The following is a 12961-nucleotide window of genomic DNA, read 5'->3' on the forward strand; positions in this document are numbered from 1 at the left end:
TTCATAACACCAGCATATGTGCAGCAATATGAACATTTTTATATTAATTAGTGATGTTATAAATCATTATGTTGTAATTGGTATTGCAAATGTTTTTATAATTTCTTAACTGTTTCGTGTTGCGTAACGTCTGGAAGTCACGCACGAGTAGACGTAAAGGCATTGGCCTGCGCATACGCACTTGCCCTGCTGACCTAAAGTTATATTAATAACAAAAAGTAAAATAATATCTGTAAGGTGTTTCATTTAAGTGTTTCTTGGCTAGATTTTACACATTGTAGGTTTTGAGCCAATCTACCTAGTCGACTGACCTAGTTGTAACTTACGAGTCGTAAGCTTTTGTCGATACGATCGTTAGCTGTTTTTTAAGTAAATATGTCTTATTTATCCTAAACTTTCGCTAGGTATTGCTAATTACGCCCCTTTGATTGGCTAACGGCTTCATAAACCAAGTAGAGCCACTTTCAGTGCGTGCGAAGTGGCATCAACGTCTGGTGCATCGAACGATACACGAAGAAACTTTACGACGCCGCACTTGCTCGGATCGGCCGTGCTACGGCCAACCGCCGATACAATTCTATCGCGAGTCGAGACCGGACCGTTCAATTAATCGCTCCGATTAACGTTGTCTCTCGGACATCAATGGTGTTGGATTAACGGAGGGTGGTGGTGTCCTTTTCTGTTGGTCGCAGATTTAGTGCGGCGCCGCGGCGTTCGGCGTCGCCTGGCGGGGGGTGCGCCGTCGCTCGTAAAGCATCGGTCGCCACATTCTACTGACGCGCGCCTCGGCGACTACGCGTTGCGTAACAAACCGCGCCATAAACAACACGACGTGCTTGCCTCCGCACCTGACGGCTGTCGACTACTTACCCACGTGCGCCCGACACATTACGTATTGCGCTCATGCCGCATCTAAAACGCTGACACGTGACTTGACGGAGTGAAACTCTCGGAACTCTTTTTATTCGGTAGAACTGTGAGTTTTGTGAAGAAGTTTTTAGCGAGCGGGATGGCGCGAGCGCGTTTGCCGACGGCGAGCGCCCGCCCGGCTTAAGGTAAGTTTATTGCCAATTTATGGCTTCCAACTTCACAGGTTCGCGGCAAGGGTCCGGCAATGTTCAGTTCGTCAAACAAAGTTTCACGAAGGGTCTACAAGTGTTAGAAGGAAGTTTAGAAACAATTTGCAGCAATGATTGTTCTGATAACGGACGATATCAATAGCCTAAACAAATTGTAGGCAGGTTGAACGATTCTGATTAGACGGAATTAATTGGTTTTTAAAATTGATACCTAAAACTGTAGTAAGTATTCATAAAAAAAATAACAAATAAGACCAATCTAGCAAACTTTATTGGCATATTATTTTATTTCTCAACACAAAAATAAATAAAACAGAAATAAAACCTTATAAAAGACTCGAAATTTTATTTTATTTGGTCACTTCAAATACAAAACTTACAATGCAAACAATACCCTGGGTACTGAACATTTTTATTACATGATTTTAATACCTATCGATGCTACCTAAAAAAAATTTCGGTACATAAAACAATTTTATTCGACGACTATCAGCCTATAAGTAAACTAACAGTAAAATTAAAGATTAGTAGCATGGTCCACTTACTTTATAATCTGTTACTCCGCTTACGCATTTCAGTTCCCAAATTTGAGCCTTGACTTCGTAAAATTAGGGTCGAAAATTGTTCGCACAAAATCGGATATGATTGAAAAACAGCATTTATGAAATATCTACAGTTTGATAAGTAGAGATAACAGCTTCCTTGTACAACAGTAGATTAAAATTAATTAAGAAACATAGGTGTATTTATCGTGAGTAATTGTAGGGTCGACTTAGTTAATTGACCTTAATATGTAGTATCACTTAATTACACTGATTGACTATGTAAAATTTATACAAAATTGTATGATGTGATTTGATTTTGTTAATTGTTTATTTCCATATTGGTATTTAATTGACGCATTTGATGTAACACAAGTTGGTGAATTAATTGGTAATTTCAAAGCATCTATTTATAGTATTTTGCTAAGTATATAACATATTAAATTACAGAAAATGCTTTAAATAAAACGTGCATTACCTATGTGATAATTCATTGCTTAAATATTTAAAGTTAGTGATGACTAAGTAGAGTTATTTTCAAATGTCAATATGCAAGTACCTACACTACAGTTTGCCCTAACAACAAAACTTTGGGCATTTGTTTATGAGAACTGGAGGCTTTGCTTATATTTTAAATCTTTGATGAGATGATAAATCAGTGTTTCTTGCTTTTACAATCCTTAAGAAGAATAAGGAGGTAAATCAATATGCAAAAAAAAAATATATTTAATAGGTGTATAGAATATTATGATGCTTTTAAAAAAATCGTTTTGCGTCCATTTTTTATTACGTATGTTTGACGGGAAAGGTACTTACAAACGACAAAAAAAATATTTTGATACCCAATGAATTGGCTCAATGATACCTAATTGTCATGGCAATTTACTTGTATGAGCGGCTCTATTAATTGCAAATACAGAGGTATAGACTGACTTTGTTTAGTATTTAACCACTTTAGTACCTGATGTACCTATTTTATATCACTGCATTGAAGTTTAAATCTTAAATAGAGATAGGTACTGGTACCAGGATTTTATGAAACTTATATTTATTTTTATATAAAAATGCAAACACGTCTTCGACATACAAAATCATGAACATAAAAGTCACAAAATGTAATGAATATCAAGATACATTAGTTTCCCTACTAACTGAATTTTAATTCTTCACACCCAAAAAACTTCATGTCCCTTTAAATATAAAATGACAAGGCGAGTAACGTTCTATTAGCTAAGTGGGCTTTTGGCACAAGGCCTTGTTTACATTTTTAGTAACGCGTTTACATCGTTTACATGTGACAAAGTAAATAAAATACCTCTAAGTACCAACACATACAGAGAGACTGATTCATATGAAATACAGATACAATGTAACAAAGAGGTAAAAACTAAAATAACAACAGAGAACAAGAAAGTCTGTTTTATATTTCAAAAATGGAACCGACAAACTTGAATATTCCGACACTTGTATTTTTTTTCTTTTAAAAATACTTAGAGCAAAAAGTTGTAATACAAACTCTGTAGAAAAATCTTATCAGACCTCGTTCAAAGTTAACGAACTTCCTTAAAGTCCAGAAAAATAAAAAGAAGTAGTTCAAGGAGTGGCGCGGGCGCAGTGTTTGTGATTCCACTCATGCGCGCCGCCATATTTGTCTTATTTCACATCACCCTGTTAGATCTCAATCTCTACTTATTATTCAGTGATGCTGCTCGTTGCTTTTTGTAATATTTAGCTTGCCTTGTAGGCTGCTGTGACTCAATTCCTTGGATATCATCTACCTAGTTGTACACTGATTACTTACAACATGTTTACTTATCATCCGCAATATACTTACCATGCTTTGTAAGTTATTTTATACTTCTTCATTCGTCATTTCTTGAAACTGTCAAAATGTGGGCTAAAATAGTTTGAAGAATCAGATAAATAAGTCTGAAATTGACAAGCATAGCTTAAATTATTATGAAAGGAAAGCACACATGTCAGGAACTTAAAAACAGATAAGTGGCAATAAAAAAACAAATAAACCAAAAGCTAATAAAAGAGCTAACCCTAAAAGTAATTACCTACCTTTCTTTGAAGACAATTCTTACAGTTGTTCCCTTTGTCTATTACTTAGCAACAATAATGAGCTAATGATCAACTGTTGACATCATAAAGTAGGCTTAGAAATTTCTTGGCAACGTAAATCTCAATAAAATTACCATAAAATCATTGTTTGGATTATAAAGTCCCATAAATTGACGCTTTGATTGATGGATTTATTCCACTTGTACTTCCCGTAATTATTATGTTAATCGATCGAACAAAACCTATGACGCTTGGATGAGCATCCGATGCTGTTGGACAAATTGAATACACCTAAACGAGGCGAGAACTTTCCGCGCCTTTTTTGTCTCATGCAAACGTTTTATGGGACCTTCGCGAACAAAAACACGAGGGGCACATTCAAGTGTGTTAGTACAGCATGAAATTGTCTTACTCGCGGTCATAAATTATCATCTTAATAAGTTAATGAGTGATTCCAGCAATACTTTTGTTTTTGCTACGCACGGCGCAAGTGCCAACGCTACCGGTCGCCGCGCACCCGTTATTGCCATAAAAGACGCGCGCGCCGCGCATCTGCCTTTATCGAATTTGATTAAACTTCATGTTTATTTATCGCGTATTTATTTATACAAGTAGGCCTGCACACCGACGCCATTTAGAGACAATAAGACTTGAAATGACAAAAATATTGCTAACTTTTTGTCCGATTATTTAATTCCTGAGGTCACTCCCGTTTGAACGTTAACGGCTCGCATGGGAAAAGTCCCGACTCAACAACTAGTTTGGTTTGAATTTATGTATCAAAAGTACGTACGCAGAGTACCTGATGAAGAGATTTCTCTTATGCGTTATGATGATCTAGTGAAATAAAAAAATGTATATTAAGTGCAGCTAGGTGTAATTTCCACATGATGCGTTCGCACATGTTGAAGATGACATTGACGTGAGTTGTGCGTATGCTGGATCGATTCGCGGCACGTACCGTCGATCAGACGCTATCGAACTTTTAATTTCAGCAAAAAATCATTCGCGAAGCGTCAAACATTACCCAGTAACAGGTGAGTCGGTTACCTCCCGCGCGCAACAAGCAAAAAACAACATCTGTTAGTGAGAAATTTATGCAAGCATTGGTCGTACACACGATCATATCTACTTGAAATACGTCGCTGGAGACAAATTGCAGTCACTTCAAACGTGGCGAGCGAGTCCCACTGCCGCAACGGAATAAGCAAATAGCCGATTGTTTCGCTCCCGACCGGGGATAGCGGCCTGAATAGATCTTAACCCCAGCGTAACAAAATACAAAGTCGTGTAGTAGTCGCACGCCGTAAAGTACCGTAAACCTGAACGTAAAGCACCGCACTTCAGCTTTGAATCCGCATAATTATCGAATAGGCAATAAATCGTGCGGTGTGCGGCCGCGTGCTTCGTATTGTCTGCTTTGACGACATTATTGTCTTTGGTCTGAGGACTGGCAGAGCGCGAGGCGACTGCGCCATCATAATCCACCACCTTGCGTAAAAAAGTAGCCGTGCGTTATCTTTTATACCTCATGACGCGCACAGATAAAAACTTGATGTCGATTAATTACGCTTTGGTAAACGAGAATAATTTATGGCACTGCACTAAAGATTCGCATGTTCTTTTTAAATACTTGTAATTTGATTAATTGTTGCTCAATATAAAAATCGTGTCCGTGCCAAGTTTGCAATGGTAAAAGAGCGAACTAATTATTCAATGATAATAAATTCATTGTTAAGTAGTGTGGTCAAAATTGTCCAATGTTTGCTTATCCATAATTTCATCTATGATTTACAGTGATGTTCCGACCTCATCGGTTCGATAATGAATGAGTTGGTCGTAAACGGCGAAGTCAAGAGAACATTAATGTCAATAAAAAAGCCATAAACCCTATTAGCCGTCATAAACTTCACCACATCTGGTCAATAACTCGTTTCGCGTACAAATACTACTAATTGAATAATTAAAGTTTTGTATGGTAACTATATTGGAATAATATTTAGGTTGGAATAATTTATCAAGCAATATGGCGGAATTGGGTGTTAAGAATTCGAACACTCACTGACTATTCTTTCGTAAGAGAATCTGTTCACGAATTTAAATAAGTAATTTCTACACGATTCTTTAAAGCTACAAACATTGATATGATAATGCAGTGCAATGTAACAAAGGGCGACGATCATTTCTTTACAACGTTTCCAAAAAAAGCAGTAAATTTTCGTGTCAAAGATAGCTCGGAGTCGATAGAGAACACGGAAACGAACTTTTTGTTATAAACGCCACAAAATAGAACAATAAATTACGTCAAGGTGTTACGTGTTTTTGGCCACAATTCTCCAAAACACAGCACAAGTACATTGTCACTTAAATTACCATAATAATCAGTTACCTGCTAATTCGCAGGTGAGTCGTCACTTTTGTCTATGCCTTTAATAGTTTGCGCAACTTTTATTGCAGTTTCTCACTGTCAAACGAAGTCCTTTCTTTGTTTATGGCTAACGGTAACAAAAAAAGGAATTTTGTAAACATAACGGTGCAAAATTTGCATCTTTTCTCTATTTTACATCACAATAGAGTAGGCCCGTTGTCTTTTTTTCTGCTGTAACATTGCGATTTTTAGGAATTGTCTCTTCTTAATATTTATGTTTTAATATAACACATGTTCTTGTTTTGACTACTGTTATTCTTTGAAGCATGTTTGTCTTTTGTTCTATTGTCCCGTTTCGCTACCGTTAAGTTGTTTACCGTTTTTACATGCACTTTAATGTTTTTCGCTTCCTCTAATAAAATATGAAGTTCACAAGCTGTGAGAACATCTGAGAGTTGTTTTATTACTTCTTTTCAATATTATATTGGATGAAAAAGAACACTAAGGTCAGCTTAAATGCATTTTCTAACGAATAAATAATGCATCACTAACGTATCCTCTAGTTAAGGGCTTCTTTTTGTGTTCCTGTAATTTGTTGTTGAAATTAATATTGTTTTTGGTTTCATAATTCTGCAGTATCCGTTCCACTCATTTGTTCATCATACAGAACATAAATCACTTTATTTGTACATCATACAGCACATAATAATTAGGTACATAGGCACAGGTACAGGATCATTAAAACTGGCACCAATAGTAACTACGAATCTTTAGGTAGACCAAACATAAATCTATGTACAAAAAGTAGTCTAAAGGTTCACCCGTCTCAGATAAGCTGAGGAAAACTTCAATAAGCCCACAAGGTGCAGGAACATTTTTTTCATCCACCACCACAACAGAAGTTCGAAACCGCAAAAGGCAACTATCTAAGTATAAACGAACTTATAAGTCCGTCGAAGAGGGAGGCGGCGTGCCTCGAAAATTGTAATATTTCAAAATTACTCAAGAGTCGCGTTCGCTTGAATAATGCGATAACTTTGAGCCAAGGGTGGTACAACCCGCGTGCGTGCCTCACCCCCCTTCACTTGTTTTTGAACTTCTGCTCCTGAGTTTGATCAAAATATACTCGCGCCGCCCGCTTCATTTGAGCTCGTTTATTTGGCCAGGACAATACAGACTGTTGACTTGTTTGGAATTGAATAAACACTAATAAACTGTGTCTGTTACAGTATCCTAATTTATAACACATTAAGGGTATTTGATGAAGTCATTTCTATCTTCAATTTCTTTTAAAAAATCTCGGATATAGTAAAAGTCAGTTTAGGTACCTATACATTTTTAAATAGATGAAATGAAATTCTGAGTAGTCCATCACCTCAATTTAACATCACACACGAGCACGGTCATACCTTACAAACTATTCTAAAGAGCATTAGACAATAACTTCTAAAGACTAAAGCAAGTGCCCAAATATTCAGAAACCTAAGATAATTTATTACTGTTCTATGTTAAACAGTATGCGGACTACACCGAGACATAAGAATTGAGCAATTTTGAAGAAGTGTAAAAGCGTACTAACTTTATAGAATCAAATCCTTACAACACTGTTAGTCCAATGTCCAATTAGCTTGGGTACAAAACAAGACTTCTAAAGCAAGTTTTAATGAACTTCTAAAGACCCGTTTGACCCGAGGTCAGTTGGTCAGCTAATAGATTTCTTTAACATTATGTTAAAGCTTTACGCTGAAGCTTAATACCAGGAGGTGTATTCAATAGAGTTTAATTGATAGGCTGCATAATGTACTGTTAACATTCAACAGCTTCTGGTCGTAAATATTAGATACTAGTATCTTTCAGAGTAATTACTGACAGATAATATCTTTTATTAATGGAAACTTCAAGCCTTTATAGATGGACTAAAATCGAACAAATATTGAAGTTTTTCTGTTTTGCTTATGAAGAAAATTTCCCGTAGATTTAGTTGGTATATCGATAGGTACATACATCTATTTCAAAGGTCCCCATTAAGGGATAACTTTTTGACTGAATACCTATTAAGAAAAATGGGTCGAGAAGCGTTAATTCTACATAAAGGGCAGATAAGGTACCAAAGCTCCATTAAATAGACTGAAACCATTAAAATAAACTAAAAGTTAAAAGAGAGAAATCCTTGCTGCATCTTCTTCATCGTAGACAAGTGTTCTTGCAACCAATAGATGAGACACTTAACTTGAAGTGACAAACTTGAAGTGTTAGGTACTCAAACTTTAAAAATTGCAAGTTCTGATAGAATGGAAAACACAGTATTACACCAACTATAGTCCTGAAAAAGTTTATTGATAAAAAATCAACATGAGAAAGTCGTGTATTCGCCAGAAGATACCCAATATTAACTAAAGATAATGATGATATTCCTTGTACCGGTATTCATATCCATTAAAATTTTATGTAAATATCGGTAAATACAATTACTTACTGCTTTAAGCGATGGTGGTCCATTCATTGAGGTTCCACCAAACACAGTAATTATGGCATTACCTTTTTCGTTCCTTGTAACGGTGGAAGGAAACTTGTATGTGGAAATATAATTAAATAAAAATACAAGAAAGAACAAAATGAAGTGTGTGGCGACAAATTGCTGACTAATTTAATGTCTCATGGCTAATAAATTGTCAGGCAAATAGAGACAGTTAATCAGATCCCAGGCGTACTAGCAAATGCTTGGCTAACACGCCAAATCGGTTAGTTGTCGAAATACAGTAGAAATACTATTAATTCTCTCACGCATATCGCGAATAGAGATGAAGCAAGCGAATATGACCGAAATTCAACAGCAATTAGCAGTCGAAACGTGAAACAAATGAATTCGATCGACACATTTAGACTATTGGATCTTCAACAGTTGCATTCACTGAATGAAATCTTTCCTCTTTAAATCCTTTTTAATGGATTCCATCACAAGGAAATTGACTATGAAACTATGGTATCTATTTATGTATGATTTATGCTTCATGTATATCAATTTCACATCCTTATCGACATCAGATGGCAACCGCATCCTGTATTTCAAACTTACATAGCAAGGGATAGGCATCTTCTATGTATTTTACATTTCAATGACAGTAAGTTAGAAGATATCTTGTAACAAAATCTGGATGATATGGTAGCAAAAGTTTTACTTAAGTAATCGATACCACGTTTTGATAAGCTACTAAGTAATAAGTTTGTTTCTTTATTAGCTGATCGTAAGTGATGTAATATCGATTCAAATATTCATACATCTGAAATCTAAACGACTCATCGTGCGTGTGACTGATTTAAATATCTTCTACGGAACTGAATACTTCAGATTCTTTTAAAATTGATATTTAGAAAATTAATATACTTAGGTAATAAATTTCATAAATAAATATTGATGAATCTAAAGATCATAACGAAAAAAAAAAAGAAAAAAGATTGCCTATAAACAAAACACAAGTCAATCTTTCAAAATCGGAACACAAACGGGGCATTTAAAAACTCATAAAATAACGTTCACCATAAAGTTCTGACGACAAAGCGTCCTCGCCTCTGCGCATACACATAAAGCTATAGTTCACATTTACATTCATATTATATTAAAGTATAAGTGTATTCGTGGTCGCACGTGGTGCCTGCCATGTGATAAACCGGTCTTGGGCAAGCCTAGTAACCTCTAAACGACACTGTACGTGAACACTCTTGAAGGATACCATGGCAACACTTTTATTTTTCCTTTACACCGTGAGATATATTTTGTGAGAAACAACTTACAAAAGGAATGTATTTTAATTGCGATTTTTGTGTAATTGACACTTATTTTAATAAACTTTGTTTTGAGACATTCCTAAATTGTTTTCTAACTTGCATAGTGGATTCTTTCGTGAATGATTTATGCATCTAATCTTAGAGGCCGATAAATCTGGAGTTATCAGCACATATCTCGGGTTGACAGCTATGCAAATCACTTCGACTGCTAAAGAAGATATCCATGTACTCTAAACTCAAAAAGGCTTTATTGCTCTCTTTATTTGGAGAAAAATATTCTCTGATTTGTTACACGGAAGCACGGCAGCCTTTTCTAGAATTTTACCTACCTATAACAACGAGTAAATTTGTATGACACGAGTCTATAAAATAATAAAGACATTAAAAAATTATTGTATCTACAATCGGCGAAGTTAATCTAAATTGATTAAAAGCAGCCCTTTTTAACACCTTTGCTTTAAAATAGAACAATGTACATGACTGAAATAAATAATTGTTTTCTTTGTTTCAAGTCGTTTATACAAGACTTTTTGCGTTTCAGTTTATTACTATTTTATATTCTTTTCTGGACCTACTTAGTTACTAAGTATGTTCAAATTATGATGTCGCAATAAAAACAAAATGAAATAATATTAATATCATAACTTTCACCAAGGCGCATTAAACGGGTGTTTAATTTACACCTTTATTATAAGGTACAAAGTAAGTATAGAACTGGAGCCAATAATTGTTTAAATTGAAAACGCCCGCTCCCCGGGAAGTCGGTGGTTGTAACCGCACCTGCGAAACTTCGGGCCTCGGGCAACTTGAAGAATTCTCAACTTTAGAATTCTCGGCTAAGAACTTGCTTCGTCTCGTTAGCTGCTTGCCGCAAAACCTCTTCTTATTTATGCCCCTACTTTATTCCATTTGCGGCTGGCTTTTACTATTTGAGCTCTATTTTTCATTTTATGAAATAAAATTTTTAAGATGTTTTGTGAGTCAAAGACTGTGGCCGTTAATCTTCGATGATAGAACACTGGGCTATCATGTCCTTTTTAATTAAAATTAATATCATCAATCTTCCTTTTAGACTCTGAGAAGGCATCAAGCCTTTCCTAAACATGTTGCTTTATTGCTCCATAAAAACCATGTATAAATAATGCCAGCACATGATATAAATTACTTAATTTTCTTATTAAATTGTCACTCATCAATTTATGTTACTCATGTATAGAGAAACGCCATCTATCAAACGTAAAATATTGTGTCCACAATATATCAAAGTGAAAAAAAGTTGATTAATGATACAATGCTAATGGAGATCTTTAGTTTTGGTCATTCTTGTTATGTAAATTACTCGTCGAGGCAATAATTCCTCGACATCGTAGATTTTCCATTAGTTGGCTTTCAAGCTATGATTACTTAAATAATAATAATGACTACAATTAATTGCTAATGAATAAAAATTAATGACAGACGCATGTTTTCCCAGCTTAGTATTGTCAGATATTTCTATGAGAAATTATGCGTCTTAGAATTCAATACCACCGGTATTCCTCTTACTTCTTAAAGAGTCATAGTTTTTAAAGGCCAGCGGAGCTTGTCTTTTACCTGTACTTATTGCATTAAGCACAGCATACCGCAATTATATCATATCAGTTTTTTACCTAACATTTAGTAGTAATAAGATCTGTCATTAAAACCGTTCGGTCCGATATAGCTTTCTAGAATTCGAGTCATGCAATTGTAAGGTGTCGGAAAAACGCTGGCAATTCCATGAAAATGCATCGGTGCAAAGAAACCCGCCGAGGAATGCCACATGCCGTCTTTTAATCGATATCAGTCATATCACGATCTAATTTAATCTTTGTGAATGATGGATTAATGTTAAAAATTTATTGGCGTCCATTTGGAAGTTACGACGTTTTGTCGCATAAGTATAATTGTTTCGAGTTTTTATTTGAGCAAGGTGCAGATATAAAATGCGAACGGCGACTAAACGTTCCGATTATAGCATAGATAGTGGTATACAGTTATTGTTTGTATAATGTATTTAACGTACCAAGCAATAAATTACGTGAAATTATTTTATAAAATACACAGAGCTTTTTTAGATGAAAGTAAAAATGTTATGGAAGCAGCGCGTGTCATGTTATGAAATAGTTGTTTTTACTCTAATAAAATGTTTCTTATATTGTTTTACATCAAGCCGCTGATGTAAGCAAAGCTTAAATGCTCAATCTATGATGTAACACGATCACAATGTAAAACGAAACGGGTCAATGATATTCAGAACATTGTTTAAAGCATTTTATTTTTCTAACCACACCTACGCATTATTAAGAAATAAATATATTATAAAGCCGTAATCGCAACGGAAAATAATCACAGTAACGTCAAAATAATCTAATCATGTTAGCGGGTCATTATAACTCGGGTAATTATTGCTATTAATTATAACCTCCTTTTAATAAACAATGTAACCCTCCAGCCCCTATATCATTAGACGTTTCAAAGACTGTTATTAATACCCCTTACTTTAGTTTATTATCCGTAAATTGTTACTAATTTGCTGGCTCCGAACGTGCTAACACGACAGGGTGTTGGCGAAATATTCGGAAAATTTCAACTTTGTTGGGCACAGTTTCAGTAGTATTAGATTGATTAAAATGTTTTACTATCTATTCCCCTTTATTTCTATAGTTTTCATTATCATCATGGGTTTTGAAAAGCTTTCTTTGCAAATGATAGTCAGCTTTAGAATTTTTTCTGTAACCATTAATGTTTTTACTGCACATACATTTGTGTAATGGTGATGGAAAAAATAGGTACTAAGTAGGTACGTAATTTTATAATGCTCATGTCTTTGCTGTGAAAAAATGTGAATGACGAGACCGCGGTGTTTTTTACAGTTAGGTACTCAAAATCAAAATCATATACCTAGCAGCAAAAAGAAATTAACTTTATGGTTAAAAAAGTAAATGGATACTCTATGAAGATAAAAATTAATAAGTTTGAGAATGTAAGCATTATGGTAGTTTTTATTACGTTAACATTAATATTCATAGGTTACTGTTCTTTTATTATATCATTTAATTTAATAAGCATTTCACACATTTGTCCGTTATTGTTTAATA

The 12961-nt window shown here is 34.9% G+C and overlaps 1 protein-coding gene across 1 annotated transcript in view; it reads left to right on the forward strand.

Annotated features, from left to right (window-relative positions):
- The first annotated feature begins 735 nt into the window (after nucleotides 1-735).
- LOC124634409 (homeotic protein antennapedia) overlaps nucleotides 736-12961 on the forward strand; it is a 166948-nt gene continuing 154722 nt past the window's right edge. The window contains exon 1 of the mRNA XM_047169983.1: nucleotides 736-1055. The gene's annotated coding sequence lies outside the window, so the exon portion shown is untranslated. The remainder of the gene's footprint in view (nucleotides 1056-12961) is intronic.

This window comes from Helicoverpa zea, chromosome 11 (assembly GCF_022581195.2).
Source record: "Helicoverpa zea isolate HzStark_Cry1AcR chromosome 11, ilHelZeax1.1, whole genome shotgun sequence".
Lineage (NCBI taxonomy): Eukaryota > Metazoa > Arthropoda > Insecta > Lepidoptera > Noctuidae > Helicoverpa > Helicoverpa zea.